This window comes from Heteronotia binoei, chromosome 8, assembly GCF_032191835.1.
Source record: "Heteronotia binoei isolate CCM8104 ecotype False Entrance Well chromosome 8, APGP_CSIRO_Hbin_v1, whole genome shotgun sequence".
In the NCBI taxonomy this organism is placed as follows: Eukaryota; Metazoa; Chordata; class Lepidosauria; order Squamata; family Gekkonidae; genus Heteronotia; species Heteronotia binoei.
The window spans coordinates 8889491-8913915 of NC_083230.1; the positions used below are offsets into that span (position 1 = coordinate 8889491).

The window sequence follows — 24425 nt, forward strand, 5'->3', positions numbered from 1 at the left end:
AGTCTTTTCTATGCCAAGCAAAAATCAGATCCTTCATGTTGGAAAGGATGCGAACAATCACGTTCGGTCAAGCACTGCTGCTGGGACTGCCCTGTAGTTCAAGATTTTGGGGAAAAGGTATTACAGAACATTGATAATATTCTTAAAGTATCTCTACCAAGAAAACCAGACTTAATATTGCTAAATGACTGGTCTACATTAAAATTATCTCAAAACAAAAAAAGAACTTGCAGGCCTGCTTTTATTAGCAGCTAAGTTTGTTATTGCATCTAATTGGAAGAGCTTTGCAAAATTTACTCTATCTAGTTGGCTTTTAAAAGTCTGGGACGTGTTGGTTGCTGACAAACTGGCATCGCAAATCAAGCAGTATGACACTCCACATTATAACAATGATTTCATTGAAAGATGGTTTTGTTTCTTTGAATTTATGGAAAATACCATGCTAATGTACTGTAAAGTGCCTCCAAAATACAAAAGCTTTATTTTTTATGAAGGTTAAACTAGAATATGAACTGAAGGCTCTGGATATGATTTGGGTATGTAAGGCTCTGTTCCTGTGTATAATGATTTGTTACTGGTTCTGTACTGGTTTTGTATATTTTCAGGTCTTGTACAGCATTTTGCTGATTCTATAAGCTATGTCTAGAGTTAACTGTAAACTCTGTATGCTTTGTTTGGTTTAATAAAAGTTTAAAATTGAAAATTTTGCTGACTGGTGGCTTTTACACCTTGCAAAATTATTTACACTGATCGACTTTTATGGTACCATCCCTGACTCTTAGCTTGATTCCATAATCATTCCAGTTTATAAAAAAGGGGGTCCAGAACTTCCAGAAAACGGTCATGCCATCAGTCTTCTATCAATAGTGGGCAAATTATATGCTAAGCATCTAGAATCTCATTTATTGCACTGGGTGTGCCAAAATAACACTACTGGGTCTGAACAAATTGGTTTTTCCAAAGACAAAGCAACCAGCAATCACTGTTACACCTTGGCCTTTTTAGCTGAAAAGTACATGCATACTGGAACAAATTATATGTTGCATTTATCAATCTGAAAACTGCTTTCAATTCAATTGCTAGTGCTCTGTTATGGACCAAATTAAGGAACTTGGGCATGGACCCTTGCCTGTCGTTTTTGAGGAAGCTTTACACTGACAAATTTTGTCAGGTGAAATACTCTGAGAGTGGTGACCTAACCAACACAATTTCAGTACTGAGGGGAATTAAGCAAGGTTGTGTGCTGACCCCACATCTTTTCAATTTATTTTTAATGGATTTGGCTCAATACTTAAATTCCATAAATGGCCATCCTCCCAAACTTGGAGGTTGAGCTACCCTCTTATTTTGTATGCTGACGATACCACCATTCTCTCAGGTTCAAGAGTAGGCTTGCAATGATACCTGAACCCCTTTCACAATCACTGTTAAAGCAACTCTCTTCCTATTAACTACTCCAAATCAAAAGTAATTGTCTTCTCAAAAAGTTGGTGCCCTCAGAAATGGTTTATTGGCAACCAATTTATTGAACAAAGTCAAAACTATAAATATCTGGGGATTACCTTTAATTATAGACTCAGCTGGATACCGCATCATAATAGGACTACTAACCTTCTCAATGCTCCACTTACCATATTAAGCATTTTTACTTTATGAGGGGTAATCAGTTTGCTCCGGTAGCACTCAAAATCTATCAAGCCAAAACGTTACCTCAAATTCTTGTTGGCATCCCCATCTGGATCATACTGTTCACCAAGAAATTAGGAAATGTTCAAGCCTCTTTTTTAAAGCAGATTTTAGGCGTCCCAAAATGTGTGTCTTATTTTGTTCTCTGTTCTGAATTAGATCAATCATTGATTGAATCAAAGGCTTGGATGGCGACATTCAAATTCTGGCTTGAAGTTCATCTTAGGGCCAAGCCTAACAGTCGCCTACCTGCTGAAGGACTCTTATCCTTCCGCTTGGTCAGTGGCCCTTTTTTCCAAATGTAGTCAATTAGGGTTGGTTGTTGATGACGTGTCTACTTCTGATGAATCGTATATCTTCAGTGATATTAAGAAAAAATTACTTGATTTAGAGAAATTTAAATTATGCCCAGCTAACTCGAATGTTTGCTCTCCAGCCACCTTAGGTTTGGACATTGGTTGCGGTAAGATGCCCCAATATTTAACTGATTTAGTGATCCCTACCTATCGTAGGGCTTTTATGTTGACCAGATTGAATTCATTTTATTGAATTCATTTATTTATTCTAGTTAATTTATATTCCGCCCTTTCCCAGGAGCAGGCATTTCCTTCCAAGGTTTTGCAGGGGAGATATCTCCAAATTCTTTTTCATAAAAGACTCTGGCCCTGCAGTGCAAACTGCCCTGATAAAATTTCCCACTTATTGAATAGTCAGCTATTTGAAAAACCCCATCAGGAATTGTTTTGCAAGTTCTCCCCACCTACCGCCAATCAAAATGATTTGTCTTTCTGTCGGTTTTTCCTGAGCGACTCTAATTCAGAAATTACCTGTGCTGTAGCAAAATTCTTGGCCGCTGTTCTTCAACACAACTCTGGCTATGCTGCATGTTACGTTTAACCTAAGTTTAATTTTAATTTATTTTTCCCATTTTAAACTTTCTATGTATCTTACGTTATGCTATTAAAGGTCTGAAATGGAAATTGAATTGAATTGTTTCTGGAACTCAACGTCCAACAACCTGGCATTGCTGACTTCTTCATTAACAGTCGATGGGGCTGGAAACTTGGTCCCTCAGTCTCTCAGCTGAGGTGGGCTAGCTTAGTGGAGCGCATGGTGGCTTGTTATCTTGAGCAGTAAGGATTTTGTGCATTTTGTTCTTGACCTTCACACAATGCCTTCTGGATAAGGGAGCTTTGACAAGCTATACTCTCTTTCTAAGACAGAGGGTTTTGAACTCAGAAATAGCTCTGGTTGAAGGAAAGGTTGGCAGGTCTCAAACTACAGGATCAAATACCCACTGTGCCCACAAGGTGACCTTGGGCCAGTCACACGCTCCCAGCTTAAATTCTCAGGTGGTTTAGAAGCTACCCTGGAAGCAGGAAGAACAATATGTCACCCTGAGTTCTCCAAGAAGGGATGGGTTCCAAACTGGTTCCAATATACAGCATTAGTAATAAATCAGTCATATCTTTTACAAATTCAGTTTTAATTATTTCTCTCAATTTTAATTTGTAATTTTTTTACATCTTACACCAGGGGTGCTGAACTCATTTGTTATGAGGGCTGGATCTGACATAAATGAGACACAGCTGGGCCATGTGTGTCATGAAAGTAATGCCAGGTAGAAGAAATATTAACTTTATAAAAGACACAAACACAAAGGAGAGCCAGTTTGGTGTACTGGTTAAGTGTGTGGACTCTTATCTGGGAGAACCGGGTTTGATTCCCCACTCCTCCACTTGCACCTGCTGGGATGGCCTTGGGTCAGCCATAGCTCTGGCAGAGGTTGTCCTTGAAAGGGCAGCTGCTGTGAGAGCCCTTTCAGCCCCACCCACCTCACAGGGTGTCTGTTGTGGGGGAGAAAGGTAAAGGAGATTGTGAGCCACTCTGAGACTCTTTGGAGTGGAGGGCGGGATATAAATCCAATATCATCTTCATCTTCTTTAAAAAAATTAAAATAAACATGCTTAAAAGATTAGCACTTTTGCAATATTTTGTTTACCTCTTGCTCTGAATTATTGCATCAAAAACTAGGGACAATGTCTGTGCTATAGCATTCTTGAGTATGCTGTTCAGTGTGCATCTGTAAATTGCAAAGCGTCTTTTGATTTATTGACATTCATTACGGAAATCCCATGGTCAATGCTTTGAGCCTAAGACACAAGAGAAAAACATGAAATGGCTAGGCATTGTGAGCTTTTGTCCATAAGTTGCTTCATGCTGGTCAAGAACATGTGAAGGTGCCCAGATGCAGACTGAAGGCTCTGTGTTTGTCTGCAAAATTATAGTTTTCCCCAAAGAAATAACTACAACTCCTACGAGGCAGTGCAAGAATACAGAGATAGCAATATATAGTGGTCAGTATCAGCCTACTTATATGGGAAGCCTAGCCTAAAATCCCCAGTCTACAAGGGGAATATGCTGGATGAATTTGGCCTAATCCACCTCAGTGGCTTGTTATTCCTCATCGAAATATCTCATATTACAGTGAGTTGTTCACAGATAGGAGCCCTGTGGGCTGCAGGTTTGACACCCCCGTCTTACTCCCTACTTCACAATCTGTTCCAGTACAAAAAATGTAAATATTTCTACACTGCCTCCTCACAGAACAGCTCAAGATGACTTAACAGTTAAAATAATAGCATAAAATGACAAGTCATTAAAAACAAACCATTGAACATAAATTGCATAAAAACTATCCATAAAACAGACTTCTGACCATAAGCAGACTAATAAAAGAGCCGCTACAATAAAGGAAAAGGAAAGGTCCCCTGTGCAAGCACCAGTCATCTTTGACTCTGGGGCGACGCTGCTTTCACAATATTTTCACGGCAGACCTTTTTACGGGGTGGTTTGCCATTGCCTTCTCCAGTCATCTACACTTCCCCCCCCCCCCCCAGCAAGCTGGGTACTCATTTTACTGACCTCGGAAGGATGGAAGGCTGAGTCAACCTGGAGCCAGTTACCTGAACCAGCTTCCGCTGGAATCGAACTCAGGTCGTGAGCAGAGAGCTCCGATTGCAGTACTGCAGCTTTACCACTCTGTGCCACGGGGCTCTTACGCTACAATAAAATCCCAAGTTAAAAGCCTGGATAAAAGGATGATAAAGCAAGCACCAGCTAAGCCTTGAGGGGGAGACATTCCGAAGGCAAGGATCCACCACGGAAAATGCCCTCTCTAATCAAAACCCAGCACAGAGAATGGAAGACCACCTTAACTAATGGGACTGATAGTTCAGAAGGAGATGGCCTTTCAGGTACCCTGGACCCAAGCTGCTCAGGACCTTAAAGGAAAGAATCAGAACCCTGACCTGCATCCAGAAACAAATGGATAACCAATGCAGATCTTTCAGCACTTAAATAAAAAAAGTTCAAGCTATACAATTAATTAAACCATCTATTCAAAAGAAGTTTGAAGAAAGAACATTTACATTTAAAAGTGGTTCATATTTCAGAATTATACTGCACAGGACACCATACTGTGCAAGTTGATCTATACACTTAAGTTAAATGCATGAGGAATGATAACTGCACATGCAGACAAAATGAAAACAGTCCACTGGAACACAGTGGCCACGTGCTCCATTCAGGGAAAATCAAAAAGCGGGATACAACATACATGCAAACTCTTCTCCATACCTCTCTCTAGAAAAGCCACATGGCATTCTGGTTCCAAGCTGATTTTTTCCACCTGTTTGCCCCCATGTGAACAATTACAAAAACAGTCCCACAGAAGAACATATTACATCTGACACATCCACCACAGGTTTGTTTAGGTTTCTGACTGCTTACATTAATTTGTCAAAACTAGATTAATTGACTCTTGGTTCTTCAAATCTGTCTCTTTTTTTTTTTTTGGCTCTAGCCCCCAGCAGATGTAGCATCCATCCTTCTTCCTCAGTAGCCTTACAGACAGGCAAAGATGGTTTCTTTAACAGAATGTGTATTAAAGACACTGACTTCGTTTTTACAGAAAGTATAAGCCAGGCAATAAACACACAGTATTCCGTATCAATGCACTGACGGCAGTTCCAAGAACAAAGTGCTAATAAATATAGATGAACAAGCATACAGATTTGAATTGAACACAAGGTCTGATTGATAGTTTTAATTACTTGGGCTCATCAGTTAACACAAGAAAATCACCATCCACCAATACATTACTTAGTTGCCTAAAGTAAAGCAGGGCACACATTTGTCATTGACAGATGTGTGCAAACCTATTCTTCACCGCCCTGGTTTAATCAGTGGCTCTCCTTTCAAAGCGACAGTATGTTTTCACATGCATCTCTCATCAATTCCAACAGGAAGCAGGAAATCAGAGAGGAGTACAGGCTTGCGTTTTGTCATCTCTGCTTTGACAATCTTTGTTAAGCAGCTGGCAGAGAGATTAAACTAAATGATAAAAAAACCTAAAGATTTCGTAAGACTGCAAGGTGACTCTGATGTGTCAGCAACCTGTAGGCCACAAACGGGCAACTGAACCCACGGTTGCTAAACCACTCAGTGCTGAATTTGAACAGAAAAAACTTTCCCCCTCATCCTCATTAATTCCTGGATGAACTCCTTGAATCCCACTGGCATGAAGCAAAGGTATAGAGAGGGAAGAACTGGGAGAGCAATCCCTTCCTGTACATTAATTTGTTTGCTACCACCACAGAATCCTGCCATACTGGCTTAGAATTTTCAAACCTAGCTGACTGCTTTAGGGTGGTAAATACAGTCAAAACCCTTGGGGGAGCTTGGAGGCTATTTAAAACTACAATCCTAGAAGCTCAGATAAAGTGTATACCACAAGTTAGGAAAGGCACAAACACCTATAAGAAAAGGCCTGCATGGTTAACAAACAAAGTAATGGAAGCTGTAAAAGGTAAGAAGGACTCCTTTAAGCGGTAGAAAGCTAATCCAAGTGAGATTAATAAAAGGGAACACAGGCTGTGGCAAATCAAATGCAAGACTGTGATCAGGCAGGCAAAAAGGGACTATGAGGAGCATATTGCAAAAAACATAAAGACCAACAATAAAAACTTCTTCAAATATATTAGAAGCAGGAAACCAGCCAGGGAGGCAGTGGGGCCCTTGGATGACCAAGGAGTCAAAGGATTACTGAAGGTGGATAGGGAAATGGCTGATAAACTGAATGCATTTTTTGCCTCCGTCTTCACTGTGGAAGATGAGAAGTGTTTGCCTGCTCTGGAACCACTTCTATTGGAAGGGGTGTTGAAAGACCTGAGTCAGATTGAGGTGACAAGAGAGGAGGTCAGTCAGTCAGTCACATTTTATTTGTATCCCGCCCTCCCCGACCAAGCGGCTCAGGGCGGCTAACAGCAAAACTCAGTATATACATTATACAGTAAATAGCATTTAACTATAATTAATTAAAATCTATTAAAATTCTAAGAGCATTCTAAGAACATTAGTACATTTAGTGCTATTCCGTTGGCAAGTTTATTTGAGAGTTTGGTAGTTTCAGCTGGTGAAGGCCGCTTGCAACTACAACTGATAGACAAATTAAAAACTAATAAGTCACCGGGTCCGGATGGCATACATCCAAGAGTTCTAAAAGAACTCAAAGTTGAACTTGTGGATCTTCTGACAAAAATATGTAATCTTTCATTGAAATCTGCCTCCATTCCTGAGGACTGGAAGGTAGCAAATGTCATCCCCATCTTTAAAAAGGGTTCCAGAGGAGATCCGGGAAATTATAAGCCAGTCAGTCTGACTTCAATACTGGGAAAGTTGGTAGAAACTATTATCAAGGACAGAATGAGTAGGCACATTGATGAACACAGGTTATTGAGGAAGACCCAGCATGGGATGGATACACACACACAAACACACACAGAGAATTAATGGGTTCTGTAAGGGAAGATCTTGCCTCACTAACCTATTACATTTCTTTGAGGGGGTGAACAAACATGTGGACAAAGGAGACCCAATAGATGTTGTTTATCTTGACTTCCAGAAAGCTTTTGATAAAGTTCCTCATCAAAGGCTCCTTAGTAAGCTCGAGAGTCATGGAGTAAAAGGACAGGTCCTCTTGTGGATCAACAACTGGCTAATTAATAGGAAGCAGAGAGTGAGTATAAATGGGCAGACTTCGCAGTGGAGGACGGTAAGCAGTGGGGTGCCGCAGGGCTCGGTACTGGGTCCCATGCTCTTTAACTTGTTCATTAATGATTTGGAGTTGGGAGTAAGCAGTGAAGTGGCCAAGTTTGCAGATGACACTAAATTGTTCAGGGTGGTGAGAACCAGAGAGGATTGTGAGGAACTCCAAAGTGATCTGTTAAGGCTGGGTGAGTGGGCATCAAAGTGGCAGATGAGGTTCAATGTGGCCAAGTGCAAACTAATGCACATTGGGGCCAAAAATCCCAGCTACAAATACAAGTTGATGGGGTATGAACTGGAAGAGACTGACCAAGAGAGAGATCTTGGGGTCGTGGTAGATAACTCACTGAAAATGTCAAGACAGTGTGCGATTGGAATAAAAAAGGCCAATGCCATGCTGGGAATTATTAGGAAGGGAATTGAAAACAAATCAGCCAGTATCATAATGTATAAATATATAAATCGATGGTGCGGTCTCATTTGGAATACTATGTACAATTCTGGTCACCGCACCTCAAAAAGGATATTATAGCATTGGGAAAAGCCCAGAAAAGGGCAACTAGAATAATTAAAGGGTTGGAACACTTTCCCTATGAAGAAAGGTTAAAACGCTTGGGGCTCTTTAGCTTGGAGAAACGTCACCTGCGGGGTGACATGATAGAGGTTTATAAGATTATGCATGGGATGGAGAAAGTAGAGAAAGAAGTACTTTTCTCCCTTTCTCACAATACAAGAACTCGTGGGCATTCGATGAATTGCTGAGCAGTCGGGTTAAAACGGATAAAAGGAAGTACTTTTTCACCCAAAGGATGATTAACATGTGGAATTCACTGCCACAGGAGGTGGTGGTGGCCACAAGCATAGCCAGCTTCAAGAGGGGGTTAGATAAAAATATTGAGCACAGTTCCATCAGTGACTATTAGCCACAGTGTGTGTGTGTGTGTGTGAATGCATGTGTGTGTGTGTGTGTGTGTGTGTGTGTGTATATATATATATGATTTTTGGCCACTGTGTGATACAGAGTGTTGGACTGGATGGGCCACTGGCCTGATCCACCATGACTTCTCTTATGTTCTTAAGTGTGTCTGAGAGAAAGAGAGAGAGAGGTAGCAGACTGAGCAGAAAGGTTAAAAAAAGAAAGTTTTGCTGAGCAGAAAGGTTAAAACGGATAAAAGGAAGTACTTCTTCACCCAAAGGGTGATTAACATGTGGAATTCACTGCCACAGGAGGTGGCGGCGGCCACAAGTATAGCCACCTTCAAGAAGGGTTTAGATAAATATACGGAGCACAGGTCCATCAGTGGCTATGAGCCACAGTGTATGTGTGTGTATAAAATTTTTTGCCACTGTGTGACACAGAGTGTTGGACTTGATGGGCCGTTGGCCTGATCCAACATGGCTTCTCTTATGTTTTTATGTTCTTATGACTGTTCTTTTCAGACGTCCTTGTGGAGGAACCAGACCCAGTATGTGTGTGCGTGTGTTAGAGAGAGAGAGGGTTGCCAACCCCCAGGTTTGGAGCCTCCCCCCACTTTAGGGTCATCAGAAAGCAGCGGGGGGGGGAGGGAAATGTCTACTGGGCAATTATTCCCCATGGAGTACGATTCCCACAGGGAATAATGGGGAATTGATCTGCGGGTATCGAGGGCTCTTGGGGGGGGGGGGTGTTTTTTGAGGTAGAGGCACCAAATTTTCAGTATAACATCTAGTGCCTCTCCCCAAATTCTATGAGCCCCAAAAGAAGGTGCCCCTATTATTTCCTATGGAAGGAAGGCATTTAAAAAGGTGTGCTGGTCCTTTAAATGTGATGGCCAGAACTCCCTTGGAGTTTAATAATAATAATAATAATAATAATTTTTATTTGTATCCCGCCCTCCCCGCAAGGGCAGGCTCAGGGCGGCTCACAACATATGAATACAATACAATAAAATTATAAAATTATACATAGTACTTACATTTATAATTATAAAATCGTCATAAATCCATTTACAAATTGTATTAAAATAATTTTTGGTGCTATAACTTAGATCTTTAATACATTCTGTGGCTAAAAACATATCCAGCGACACTTTCTTAGCTCAGCATTAGGTGAAGGCTATTTTGAAGAGGTGGGTCTTACAGGCCCTGCGAAATTGATCTAAGAATCGCAGGGCCCGCACCTCCTCCGGGAGTTGATTCCATAACAGTGGGGCTGCAATTGAGAAGGCCCGATCCCGGGTGGTCTTCAATCTGGCCTTCCTTGGCCCGGGGATATTCAGCTGGTTCTTCCCTGCTGACCTCAGCGCTCTCTGGGGCTCATATGGGGAGAGACGGTCCCTCAGGTAGGCAGGTCCTCGGCCATATGCTTGTCACACCCTTGCTCCGCCCCAATGTCTCCTGGCTCCACCCCCAAAGTCCCCAGATATTTCTTGAACTGGACTTGGCAAGCCTACTCTTAGCCCTCCCAAGGAATCAGATTTTTTTTACATCAGAGTCATGGGGAGGGGGGGGATTGGTTTATCCATTTAAAGCCTTCTCTTCTGTGAACTGCAGTGCCCTGAAGTCCCTCTCTCCCCTCCCTATTGCCTTTCTTTTAAAAAAAAATTGAATTTCATCAAAAGGGAAAATGGGGTCAATCTGGCCCCAATAGACTTGACTTGAAAATGAAAGCACTATACATAATCGTCATTTTGGTTCTATTGGCCCCCAAAATATTGAAAAAAATGATTTTAGCACTGTTCCCATGTTTAAAAAGATTTACCAACCTCTATTATCTCCATTTTGGAGAAAGATGGAGCAAACAGTGAAAACGAAATTTTTTTCTTATAATGTATATCTATAGACATTTTTTGGCTTTGAGGATTTAGAACACTTTTGGAATTGGGGGATGCAATGACTCCAAGGGCAAGCAGTCTTTGCAAGCTGAATCATTGCGTTTATAGTATGAGCAGGTGAAACCCCTGTGTTTGTGCTCTGTCAAAGCTTCCCTCATGGCAATAGCATCTTGAAAAAGCTCAAATTGAACTGCACTGCACTTTTGGGAATTGGGTCAAAGAAGCATAGAATCATTCCATACCCCATTGCAAGACAAGCCAGGACATGTCTGCAGGCATCCTCTGAATCTCAATTTTTCCATACTTGAAAGAGCCACGAAGCCTGTAACTTTAGCTGACCCCTGGCTATTTTCTTGCTGAATTAACTGGTTTCCTTTGTCCTTCAAATGTTCCAAATCTCAGTGTGATCTTCTCACCTTTACGTTCTGGGGATGGGGGAAGTATTCTAGATGACGCCAGCCACCTGTCCACTGAACTTTTCACTTTCAATTTCTCCAAATCTCTGAGTCACCTTTTCAACTTTACATATTTGGGGGCAGGAGATATATGGTTGAAATGACAATATAAGGAGCCACCTGCATTTCTACCTTGGCACACCAATAGTGCATATCACTGAGGCTTTTGCCTAGGCTTCAAATGCAGAACTCTACTGAACAATGGAAGCCCAGGGTAGTTCTCATTGTTGGAGCAAGAATCTACATAAACCCAGTCTGACAGCTACAGTATGACAGCTGGTGATCTAGCTGCCAGGCTAGGTCACAGTGACCTGATCAGCAGACCGGCTTGAGCCGGCAGAAGCCAAGTGATGCAATCTGCTGAGTCAGCACGGCCAGGATTGGCTGCTTGGACTATATATGATCTGTGTGTGCATCACACAGGTCTCTCCCTGTGAGATGGTGGTTAGGCGAAGCACTTTGTCCGTGGAGGTGATATTGTATAGACTGCACAAGAGAGCACTTGTCGTGTATATATGTTAATACACCTTTTGGCACTAGTTGCACGCGTCTGCCTGATTTTCTTTCCTGAAGCCCTGTGTCGGGCAAGTCATCTCCCTCACTCTGCTACTCCCGCTCCGACAGGGTTATGGGCCCAGGGCGGTTCCGCTGCGCGGAGGAGAGAGTTGAGAGTTGAGCTGACTGTGAGTTTGGAAAGAGCCGGAGGCGAGTAACGCCGGTGAAGGACACAGAAGCACCACCGTTCTCTGTTTGAGAGCCAGAGGGACGTCGGCAGCCAGCTGTGAGGAGGAGTCGGCACGATGGCTCAGCAACAGCTTGGAGTAGCCGTTGAGAAGCTCACCTCAGCCAACTACGCGGTGTGGAGCCTGAGAATGCAACACTACCTCAAGCGTGAAGGGCAATGGCTGTTCGTGAGTAACCCCCCTGCTGACTTATCTCCTGCCGAGACTGTGTTATCGGATAAGGCACTGGCCAACATAGTGCTATCTATAGGAGATGACCAGCTGGTTTATGTGCGAGGGAAGGACACTCCCAAGGCTGCCTGGGACGCGTTGAGTGCGGTGCATGTTAGCACCACTGCTGGTTCCCTCATGGCCTTGACAAGGAGGATGTTCCGCACCGTTATGCCGGCTGGAGGGTGTGTGAAAGATCACATCAAACGGCTAACGGACTGTTTCGTTGAGCTGGAGGCAAGAGGCAAGACTGTAGCTCCAGACGACAGAGTGTACATTTTGCTGTCGTCGTTGCCACCTGAGTACACTCCCCTGATAACTTCTCTGGAGACGGTGGACGTAGCGACCCTGACCATGGAATACGTCTGTGCCCACCTGCTTGACTTCCAAGAGAGAATTGCGGCCGTGAGCTGTCCGGGGGTGTCGGCCGGGCAGCGTGCTGTTATCGGTGTGTCCGGGAAGACAGCCAAGAATGAGCCAGCTTTTGCTGCTGGCAGGCGTCCGAAGGTGGAGGAAGTGGAGCCGACTGCGTTTGCAGTCCGTCGCTGCTATGGATGCGGGTCGTCGCAGCACCTGCTCCGAGCTTGCCCTGAGAGGGAGAAGAGGCGGGGGCGTGTGCGGCGAGAGCGGAGGACCGCCAGCCCGTGTGAGGAAGCAACCCGGCTGGTCACGTCTGCAGTAGAGAGCACAGGGTCTGCTTGGATTTTAGACTCCGGGGCAACGAGCCATCTCTGCTGCGAGAAGGAGTTGTTGAAAAACATTGACAGTCCTGAGCATAAGTATGTGAGATTGGCTGATGGGACCACTGCCAATTCTGTTTGCTCAGGCAATGTGGAATTTCCTGCACTGAAATGTATGTTGCAAAATGTGTTGTATGTACCCTCACTGCAGTCTAACCTGTTGAGTGTTAGCACACTGTTTGACCAGGGATACCAGGTGAGATTTGAGAAAACCTGCTGCAAAATCCTGGGAGGTGGGGGAAAGTTGCTTGTGACAGGAAAGAGGGAAGGTAAACTGTATGTGGTCCAGAGTGATTGTGCCCAGGTGGCTCAGGTGTCGAATGAGCCTGTGCACAATAATTGTATACATTTGCTCCATAGGAGACTTGGGCACTGCGGATTTAGGGCGTTAAAGAAAACCCTGGAGCTTGTGCCTAGTTTGAAAGTAAATCCTTGCAAATGTTACTTGGATTGCCAGGTCTGCAAGAAGACCAAAAGCAAGGCGTGTGCTGTTGCTAAAGAAAGCTCAAGGGAAAGCACACGAGCCCTGGAACTAGTCCATTTAGACGTTATTGGCCCATTGCCAAAGAGTCTGTCGGGGAGGAGATACTGCTTGGTGGCCACCGACGACCACACGAGGTACGCGTGGGTTTTCACCATGGTGCATAAGTCTGAGGTGTATAAGACATTCACCAAGTGGGTCAAAACAGTGGAGAGACAATTAGGGGTTAATCTCCTAGCTGTACAAACCGACAGAGGGGGGGAATTCTTATCTAACCAGATGAAACGTTGGCTGGAGAACAAGGGCATTGCCCACCGTCTGACGAACCCGGCAACGCCCCGAGAAAATGGGCATGGGGCTGTATTGCAGAATGTGATGTATTGCATGTTAGAGGATGCACAACTGCCAATGACCTATTGGGCAGAAACCATACATGCAGCTGTTTTTTTGCAAAACAGGGTTTGGTGTAATACTGTGAAAAATGTGCCTTACAGGTTACTGTTGAACAAGACCCCAGATTTGAGTTCTTTAAAAGTCTTTGGGTCACGGGCTCGGGTTGGCATCCACTCCACGAGTAGCGGGGAGGGGGATGTCCGGGCAGAGAGCCTAATTTTTCTGGGCTACAAGCCAAGGGCCAGGTGTTATCGTTTCTGCAATAGCAATAGCAAGATAACACTTAGTAAGAGTGCCCAGTTCAATGAAGAAAGCAGCTGGCCAAGGTTGCACTCCTTGCAGAAACAATTTGTCCTGCTGCCAAGTAGCGATAACGATGTTGGAGCGCAGCCCAGAACTCCAGCCCAGGAGGTGGCACCCAGTGGGGCTGGAGAAGGTGAGCCGAATGCTGGCACAGAGCCCGACGAGCAGAGTCAGGAGGCAGAGCCTCAAATGCAGGAACTGGAGGTAAAGTGTGAGAGTCAGGAGGTTCAACACCCAATTACAGGGGCAGAGCAACCAGCCCAGGAGGTGGGAACAGAGAAACCCGAAGAAGACAAAGCTGGTCCAAGCACAGGGCCACGGGTGTCTGCCAGGTCCACCAAAGGCCAACGTCCCGCTAGGTACAAGTGTCCCTATGTCACTCTGACTGTCAATCCAGACCCACCCGGATTAGAGGAAATGTTAAAAGAAAAGGCTAAGAAATGGAAAGCCTGGGTGGCAGAGTGCGAGGCAAGGGAGAAGGAGGCTGAAGCCAAGCGTCTGAAAGAGCTGGCTGAACAGGAACACGATGATGTGTTTTACAATCATGATGAGTTCCTGAACGAATTCCGGAAAGGGTTCCGAGCTACGTAAATATGAACTGTAATGTTGCTGGTGGACATGTATGTAAACTGTGTGAAGTGTCTTGGTGCACTGGGTTTAAATAGATTAGGAGGTGTGTTGGAGCAAGAATCTACATAAACCCAGTCTGACAGCTACAGTATGACAGCTGGTGATCTAGCTGCCAGGCTAGGTCACAGTGACCTGATCAGCAGACCGGCTTGAGCCGGCAGAAGCCAAGTGATGCAATCTGCTGAGTCAGCACGGCCAGGATTGGCTGCTTGGACTATATATGATCTGTGTGTGCATCACACAGGTCTCTCCCTGTGAGATGGTGGTTAGGCGAAGCACTTTGTCCGTGGAGGTGATATTGTATAGACTGCACAAGAGAGCACTTGTCGTGTATATATGTTAATACACCTTTTGGCACTAGTTGCACGCGTCTGCCTGATTTTCTTTCCTGAAGCCCTGTGTCGGGCAAGTCATCTCCCTCACTCTGCTACTCCCGCTCCGACACTCATTCCTTTGAAGCAGAGTTTTATAGATTCCCAACTGTGTATTTTGCTTTAAAAATGGTGGGGTCAATTTACATCTTTATGCGGTGTTGATGTTTTCAATGAGGGGTCAAAAATACCCCAGTTCCAAATTTGACAGTCCTCTGTACTGCATTTCTGAAGGAAGTTATTATTGATAACTGATTTTATTTTCTTAGTAGCTAAGGCCATGACTGAGAGAGCTATCACATTTCCATGGCTTTTTGCTGTAATGTGGGATCACTTTGACCCCTACGTCAAAGCAATATAGTTGTGGATTTTTTTCACCTTGGGAGGGTTAACCACTACACCAAACTGGCTTTCCGCCAAACAGCAGAATCATTCCAAAGTATAAGAAAGCTATTGATGATGGACAGACATAATGATGAATCACAACAGAGTGCATGGGGACCATTTTGCACATGAGAGAGGAGGAGAGGAGGAGAGGAAGAGAGAAAACATACAGATCTACTGATCTCCATACATGGTTCAATGTTTAGCCCTTAACCTCAGCAGTAAGGGGAGGGACGGTGGCTCAGTGGTAGAGCATCTGCTTGGTAAGCAGAAGGTCCCAGGTTCAATCCCGGGCATCTCCAAAAAAAAAAAAGGGTCCAGGCAAAATGGTGTGAAAAACCTCAGCTTGAGACCCTGGAGAGCCAGTGCCAGCCTGAGAAGACAATACTGACTTTGATGGACCAAGGGTCTGATTCAGTATAAGGCAGCTTCATATGTCCATATGTTATGCTTGCAACAACCTCAAGAATGTGACCCTCAACCCATGGACAACTGCACCCATCTTGGACAAAGGTGAAACAATATCTGGAAAAATGCTTCTAGTTGCTTTTTAGTTGGCTCAGCTGACACCACAGACACCTCAACTCCTAAGGAACTTGCTTCTTCCACCCATCAACCATCTGATGCTTACAGGCAAAAGCCTTAATGCAAATTATAATCTCTGCCAACATTCCTTAGTCTGCCTAGAATAGCACTTCCAGAATATTTAGAAACCCCTTGTCTCCAGTCTGAACAGCCTCTAAGTCAGAACCAAATATAGAACTACTGTGTCGTACCAGCTACTGCATTAGAAGGGGCCTTGAATTTTAGAAGCCCATTAATTATCAATGCAAACATTTTAAATTGTGCAGGATCCCATTAAAAATGAATTGCCAGTTATGACTACACTACTGAAGTAGGCTTCAGGAAGTCTCATTTCAAACACTGCACTTCAACATTCCTTCCTTCTTTTAAAATAATGCAGAGGTTTCTATTTCAAACCCAGAACACTGATCTCCATCTACACACCAGCTTTCGCGATGAGCTGCCGGTCTTCAAGAGGTGAAGCCGATTTTTGAACCTGAACTCTGGAATCATGCTCTGAACATGCGTGGGAAATTTTATTCCACCACCTCCACGTTGAAAAGGAACATTACAAACGGAAAGCTAAACAGGGCAAATTAAACTACGAGACTTGGCTGGGCCAGTTATACATCCGTAGCTTGTATCTTGAAGCATGAGATTTTATAGCACTTACAGTCCTATCCCTTGGCAGCTAAAAGGAGGTTTTGACCATACCCAGTGAAAGTCTGAGAGGCCTAGGAACACAGAGATTGTATTCAGACATCATAAACAGATCATGGCAAGATTAAGTCTTGAAAGTCATCAGGCACATGAAGAAGAAGAAGAAGATGAAGATATTGGATTTATATCCCGCCCTCCACTCCGAAGAGTCTCAGAGCGGCTCACAATCTCCTTTCCCTTCCTCCCCCACAACAGACACCCTGTGAGGTGGTGGGGCTGGAGAGGGCTCTCACAGCAGCTGCCCTTTCAAGGACAACCTCTGCCAGAGCTATGGCTGACCCAAGGCCATGCTAGCAGGTGCAAGTGGAGGAGTGGGGAATCAAACCCGGTTCTCCCAGATAAGAGTCCGCATACTTAACCACTACACCAAACTGGCTCTCCACACCAAACGGCACAAGAAATTGGATGTGATCAAAGTGGAGAGGAAATTCCATTATTTGTTGTTTATTAGTTTTATGACAGAAAAAAAATAACCCAGGTACAGACGTGATGTCAAGCTGCAAATGACTTATGACAACCACAGCAAAGGCCTTTCAAGGCAAGGAAGAAGCAGCGGTGCTTTGCCATTCCCTTCCTATGCAGAGCAATCTCAGCCTTTCCTGGTGGTCTTCCCATCCATATTCTTACTGGGCCAAGATCTAGCAAGACTGGGCTACACAACACTGCCTTTCCTCCCTAGGTACATCATTTGTTGCTAACAAGCACGAATTATACATCAGAACACCTTCCAAGAAAGTGTTGAGTAAATCTGACAAGCAAAGTGTCACAGATGTGAAACTCAACAGACACAGCCCAAAAGCCAACAGCAAAAAAGTTCCCCCTTGTTATATTCCAGTATGTATTTTAAAAGGTTATGAAACAGAACTGGAGCCACTCCAACAACTGATTTTGATATTCGTTGGCAACTAAAGAGGTTAGAATCAAATGAGAATAACATAACAAGGGCAAAACTAGCAACCTTTTCCAATATTGACTTTTCGGGGGGGGGGGGAGGAGGGAATAAAAATTATTATTTCATTCTAAAATAAGGTAAGAACAGGAGGGGAAGTTAGGTCAATAACATTCATCATTACAGCTTTGGAGTCCAGGATGAATATATTTACAAGGCTTCAACTTCTTTTTGTCTCGAGGAGATTCCAAAAACAGTATTATAGAACTCAGTAGAAAGAATACGTCTGAGGACACATTCAACATGCATTCAGTAATTCAAATAAGTCAGTCACATGTTTAGATAAAACAACAACAACAAAAGTTGGATCAAGAAAACACTGGAAAAGCACTCAAAATATTGGGCAAGTTCATGGAATACCTTTCAGAGCTCCACTCATTAGTGGTGAGCATGTATTTTTATAACACATAAGCAAATAGGGTTCATTTCTGCTCCTTTTAGAGACGCAGACAGTGAGAAGTCTTTAAAGGTCAGAATTATTCTACAGAGGAGTGCCCTACCTCCCCTTCTCTCATTCCTGCACAGTTTACTTCTTCCAAGGACTTTTGGGCCGGGTTCACACAGCGTGTTGAGTCCGTGTTAAACTGACCCGGTTCTGTTTTGAATATCATAAGAACATAAGAGAAGCCATGTTGAATCAGGCCAATGACCCATCCAGTCCTCAGGACTGTATGCCATCTGGACCTGGTGACATTAGTTTTTAATTTGTCTATCAGTTGTAGGACCTCCTCTCTTGTCACCTCAATCTGACTCAGGTATTTCAACACCCCTTCCAAAATAAGTGGTTCTGGAGCAGGCAAACACTTCTCCTCTTCCACAGTGAAGACGGAGGCAAAAAATGCATTCAGCTTCTCAGCCATTTCCCTATCCACCTTCAGTAATCCTTTGACCCCTTGGTCATCCAAGGGCCCCACTGCCTCCCTGGCTGGTTTCCTGCTTCTAATATATTTGAAGAAATTTTTATTGTTGGTCTTTATGTTTTTTGCAATATGCTCCTCATAGTCCCTTTTTACCTGCCTGATCACAGTCTTGCATTTGATTTGCCACAGCCTGTGTTCCCTTTTATTAATCTCACTTGGACTAGCTTTCGGCTGCTTAAAGGAGTCCTTCTTACCTTTTACAGCTTCCATGTCTTTGTTTGTTAACCATGCAGGCCTTCTCTTATACCTGTTTGTGCCTTTCCTAACTTATGGTATATATTTTATCTGAGCTTCTAAGACTGTAGTTTTAAATAGCCTCCAAGCTTCCCCAAGGGTTTTGACTGTATTTACCATTCCTTTCAGTTTCCTCTTCACATGCCTCCTCGTCTCAGAGAATTTACCCCTTTTAAAGTTAAATGTGGTTGTGCTTGTCTTTTGGGGCAACTCTCTATTTATGCAAATGGTGAAATCAATAATGTTATGGTCACTGCTCCCAAGCGGTGCGATCACTTTTACATCTCTCACCAAGTCTTGGGCATTACTTAGGACCAAATCCAGGATCACCCCACCCGTTAGGTTGTTACCATCTGTTCCATAGCACAGTCGTTGAGAGCATCAATAAACTCAATCTCTTTCAACCAGAACGCATATTGACCCAATCAATCTGCGGGTAGTTAAAATCACCTATTACGACAGTTTTTACGTTTAGCCACTATCTTTAATCCTTCCATCATATTATAATCATCCTCTATCTTTTGATTTGGTGGGCGATAACAAATTCCCATAGTTAAATTTCCTTTTGGGCCCTCTATTTCGACCCAAAGCATTTCTAGAAAGGAATCTAATTCTTTGACGTCGGTCTTACTGGACTGTATTCCCTCTCTGACATAAAGAGCCACCCCACCTCCAACCCTTCCCTCCCTATCCTTCCGATATAACTTATATCCAGGAATCACCGTGTCCCACTGATTCTCCTCATTCCACCAAGTTTCTGAAATTCCCACAATGTCTATGTTTTGCCCCCAACACTAAACATTCCAACTCACCAATTATACTTCATTTGCATTTGCATACAAACATCTATAGCATTTGCATACAAACATCTATATTTTCCCAGGCAAGCTAAGCCCGCAACCTTCCTCCTGCCACCTCGAGACTTTGGCAGACACTCCATACTGTTTGTCACCATCTCAGTGGACAACTCTAATCCATTACCCGGTATAAAAGTAACAGCTAACCCTTCATCTCTTTGAGATGAGTCCTCCTGAGCCAGAGACATTTCATCTCCTGTTGGCTTTCCCCCAAGATTTAGTTTAAAAACTGCTCTGCCACCTTTTTGATTTTAAGCTCCAGCAGCCTGGTTCCATCCAGGACAAGTAGAGACTGTCTCTTTTGTACAGCTCCCGCTTGTTCCAGAAAGCATCCCAGTGCTTAACAAACTTAAACCCTTCCTCCCTACACCATCCACACATTAAGACTTCTAATTTGTGCCTGTCTCTCCAGCCCTGCACGTGGAACAGGTAGTATTTCTGAGAAAGCTACCTTGGAGGTCCTGGACTTAAGTCTCCTGCCTAGCAGCCTAAATTTTTCCTCCAGGAACTCACGACTGCATTTCCCCACATCGTTGGTGCCAACATGCACCACAACCACTGGCTCCTCCCCAGCACTGTCTATCAGCCTATCTACTACACACATAATGTCCGCTACCTTCGCACCAGGCAGGCAAGTCACCATACGGTCAGTATACTGTTTTGCCACCCAGCTGTCTACTTGCCTAAGGATCAAATCACCACCTACCAAGACCCCCCCCCCTCTCCCTGCCCAGGGATGGTGCCTTGGCGCAAAAGGATACCCGCTCACCGACTGAAGAAGAGGTCCCTACTTATCCTCAGCATGGTGCCCTGTTCCCTCTCGACCCTCATGCTCCCTGGCAGCAACGGGGCTGCCACGTTCAGAGTGGGGCTCATCTAATACATCCCCGAGAGTCTTCCCAAGTGCCTAACTGACTGTCTCTGCTTCTCCAGTCATTCACCTCGGCCTCAAGTGTACGAACTCATTCCCTGAGGACCAAGAGCTCCTTGCATCGAGCACACACCCAAGACTTCTGTCCTGTGGGCAGATAGTCATGCATGTGACACTCAGTGCAAAACACTGGAAAGCCCCCCCCCCCCCCCGCTGGCATTCTACCTTCATGATAGCTTTTTAAAATATATATACAGTCCCCTTTTAAATCCTGTTTGTGTATGTGGCTCCCCTTCTGGAGGGTCAACTTACCTTATTGGGAACACAAGGAAAATAGGGGTACGGATTCGTTGTCCTTACACAGCCCCCAGGTGAAGAGCCACAGGCCAAGAGCCCTTTAGCTCTCTGGCAAGGCTCAGCTTAATAATGCAAAGAGGGTGGGGAACACAGCCACTCCTAATCCATCAGCAACAATCACCTTCAATCACCTTCACCTTCAGCCCACTCAAACCAAACAAACAGCAGTTCCCCAGCAACCACAAACTCAGAATTTTCAGCAGTCACACAAACTCAGAAATTCTCAGCAACTTCCCCAGTTTATATAACTTATTCTCTGCTCTCTCTCAGAACTCTCTGAAATGGGCCAATATCTTTGGTCCAGATATTATCGATCAGACTGCCATACTGCAATTCGAATCACTCCGCGGTGAAACAGTTTTCTGACGTCCACACAATGGCACCATGCAGTTCTTTTTTCCTCCACTTTTATGTGCATTATGCGCATGTGTGCACATGTGCATAGGTTAAAGCATTACATGGCTATGCAGTGATGCGCATATCGCTAAGTAGTAAAAAAAATGGCGACCATAAATCATATGTCTGAGGCTCCTTTTGCTCTGGGACAGCCTTCAGACATCCAGAAGTTGGTCAAGAACTATCCAGACAGGGAAACTACGAGGTGAAACCGAAGAACTCAAAAAACACCGCAAAGGAACAAGTAAGAAAATACTCCGGTTCTAAGAAGGATTAGGGGGGGCGCTACTACGAGTTAATACTGGGAGACAGATGTTGCTGTCTGATCAGCCAGTTTTAATCTGGTAGGAAACAGCAGCGACAACTGATTATACTGTGCATCTGAACAGCCCCCTAGTGTGGCTTTTGGGTAGGAGGGGAGCCTGCCCAACACCTAAGTTGGGGATGGAGGTTCAGTGGGCTGCAAATTTTGATTTCATGCTTAGGCCAGGCAATGTCTGTGAATTCTCTGCAGTTGTTTGTTCTATCTTTTCTGATAAAGCTAGCAATACCACAAGAAACTAAGGTTGTTGGTAGTTTGAAATAAAATCAAGCCTGCCTTTAGCAACAATTCTATGTAGCTATCACTTTACAGGAAGTCTGTTATCTTATAAGAAATGTAATGTACAACTGCTATCCTCAGAAGACACTACCTGCATGTATGTGTTCCACTCACAGCCAGGAGCACTTTGATAGTTTTCACTGTTGCAGTTGTCACAACTGGAGAGTCAAGTCACTTGTACAAACTGGACAGTAGCTTGCCTCCATTGGATTGCAGCCCACATCTATACACTCCCATTAACCCACCATAAATGGGTTTTAAATTGAATCAGGGGCAATTTCCAGATATGCATTATTCACAGCTAGACCTAATAAAGCATTCCAATTCATTGGTTCAATTGTACACCACGTAACCACCACCATTAACACTCTTACTGAAACATGAGTAAAGAGTAAGAAACCGAGAATATTTTTTTTAAATGAACATGAATAAACAATGACAACATAAAGAAAAGTGCTTAGAACACGGATGTCAAACTCATTTGTTATGAGGGCCAGATCTGACATAAATAAGACTTTGTCGGGCCAGGCCATGTGTGTCATAAAATGTAATTCCAGGTAGTAGAGATACAAACTTTATAAAGGACACAAACACAATTAAAGATTTTTTAAAACTTAAAACATGCTTAAAATATTAGCACTCTTGCAATATTGTGTTTATTTAACAGTCTCTGTTAACTGACACCTCTTGCTCTAAATTACTACATCAAAATCTGGAGCAATAAAGAATAAGAAACTAAGCAATGTCTGTGCTGTAGCAATCTTGAGTATGCTGATCATGTGTTGTTCAGGTGTGTATCTATAAGTTGCAAACCTACTTTTAATTTTTTGGCATTCATTACAGAAATCTCATGGTCAATGCTTTGAGCCTAAGACACAAGAGGAAAGCAGGAAATGGCTGGGCATTGTGAGCTGCTGTACATAAGCTGATTCTTGTGCTAGTCAAGATGTGAAGGCACCATGACACAGACAGGACTATGTGTTTGTCTACAAAGCTATAGTGTTCCCCAAAGAAATAGCTACAACTCCTACATGGCAGTGCAAGAATACAGAGACAGCAATGTACAATGGTCAGTATCAGCCTATTTATATGGGAAGTCTAGGTTAAAATACCCAGTCCACAAAAGAAATGTGCTGGGTGAACTTGTTCTGGACACACTCTCTCAGCCTAATCCACCTCACTGGCTTGTGATTCCTTGTCTAAATAGTTCACATTGCTTTCCTACTGAGAAAGACTGGATCATGAAGGCATGAATACAGATAAAAGGGAGAGGCAAAACCCAGTTGCGTCCAGGAGAGCCCTGGCATAACAAGCCAACACACACTCACAGGCCTGACAGGAGCCTTCTATGGGCTTGATCCGGCCCCCGGACCACAGGACCGACACCCCTGGCTTAGAAGAACAGAAGCACGAATAAGAACAACAGTCAATGTTCCAAAAACACACAAAGCTATTCATACAATGTTAACATGCATTGCACGCCTTTGTCCAAATGATCCAGTTGTGTTAAGCTAGAATTTGTGAAAACCACCAATTACAAGACTAAGCACTACAAGCCCCCAAGACAAAATCTTGCTGAGAATGAGAGGGGGAAAGATCTTGGGGTCATAGTAGATATATCACTCGGTGAAAGTGTTGACCCCACTGTTCTGCAGCAGCAAAAAAGACAAACTATAAAAGAATAAAACAGCCAATACTGAAATGCTCCTGTATGGATCTATTGCGCAACCTCATTTGACTACTGTATACAGTTCTAGTCACTATATCACAAAAAGGGCATTGCAGGGCTGGAAAAGGTACAGAAGAGGGTGACCAAGATTATTAGGGAGTTGAAACATCTTCCCTATGAGGAAAGGCTGAACAGTCTGGGACTTTTCAGTTTAGAAAAGAGCTGACTAAGGGGGGACATGATGGAGGCCTATCCAATTATGCGTGGGGTAGAGACCGTTGACAAACAGAAATGTGCAGGACGGACCAAAGGAAGTAGCACTTTATACGGAGAGTTATTAAAATGTGGATTTTGCCGCCGGAGGACGTAGCGATGGCCACGGGAATAAATAGCTTTAAAAGGGATTAGATAGATTAGATACAGTCATGCCTATCAATGGCTACTATCCGTGATGACTGAGAGGTACCTCAACATTCAGAGACACTAAGCCTTTGAATTCCAACATCAGGAGAAGGCCTCTGTCTCTATGCTCTGTTACCGGCCATCCAGAGGAACTGGTTGGCCACAATGAGAGACGAGGTGGACTATTCGTCTGATCTACCAGGATTTGTCTTATGTTCCTACTTCTTTTTGCAGTTTCTGCTTACCATGAAGACAGCTTATTCCAAAGCTTTTTTATGCAGCAGGAACTCCTTTACATATTAGGCCACACCCCTGTGATGTAGCCAATCCTCCAAGAGCTTACAGGGTTCTTAGTACAGGGCCTACTGTAAGCTACAGGAGGATTGGCTACATCAGAGGGGCGTGACCTAATATGCAAAGAAGTTCCTGCTACAAAAAAAAAAGCCCCGGTTTATTCCAAATCAAGGAACAAATGCTGATTTGTTCTACACAACGTACGAACAAAGATTAAGTGATATCCACTGCCAAAGCCATAGCTGGATTTGCATTACAGCTGGTTGTAGAACGG

The 24425-nt window shown here is 43.8% G+C and overlaps 1 protein-coding gene across 1 annotated transcript in view; it reads right to left on the reverse strand.

The window, feature by feature from the left end:
- The window catches only part of COG5 (component of oligomeric golgi complex 5), a 307502-nt gene that overhangs the window by 212205 nt on the left and 70872 nt on the right, over positions 1-24425 (reverse strand). The window lies entirely within an intron of this gene.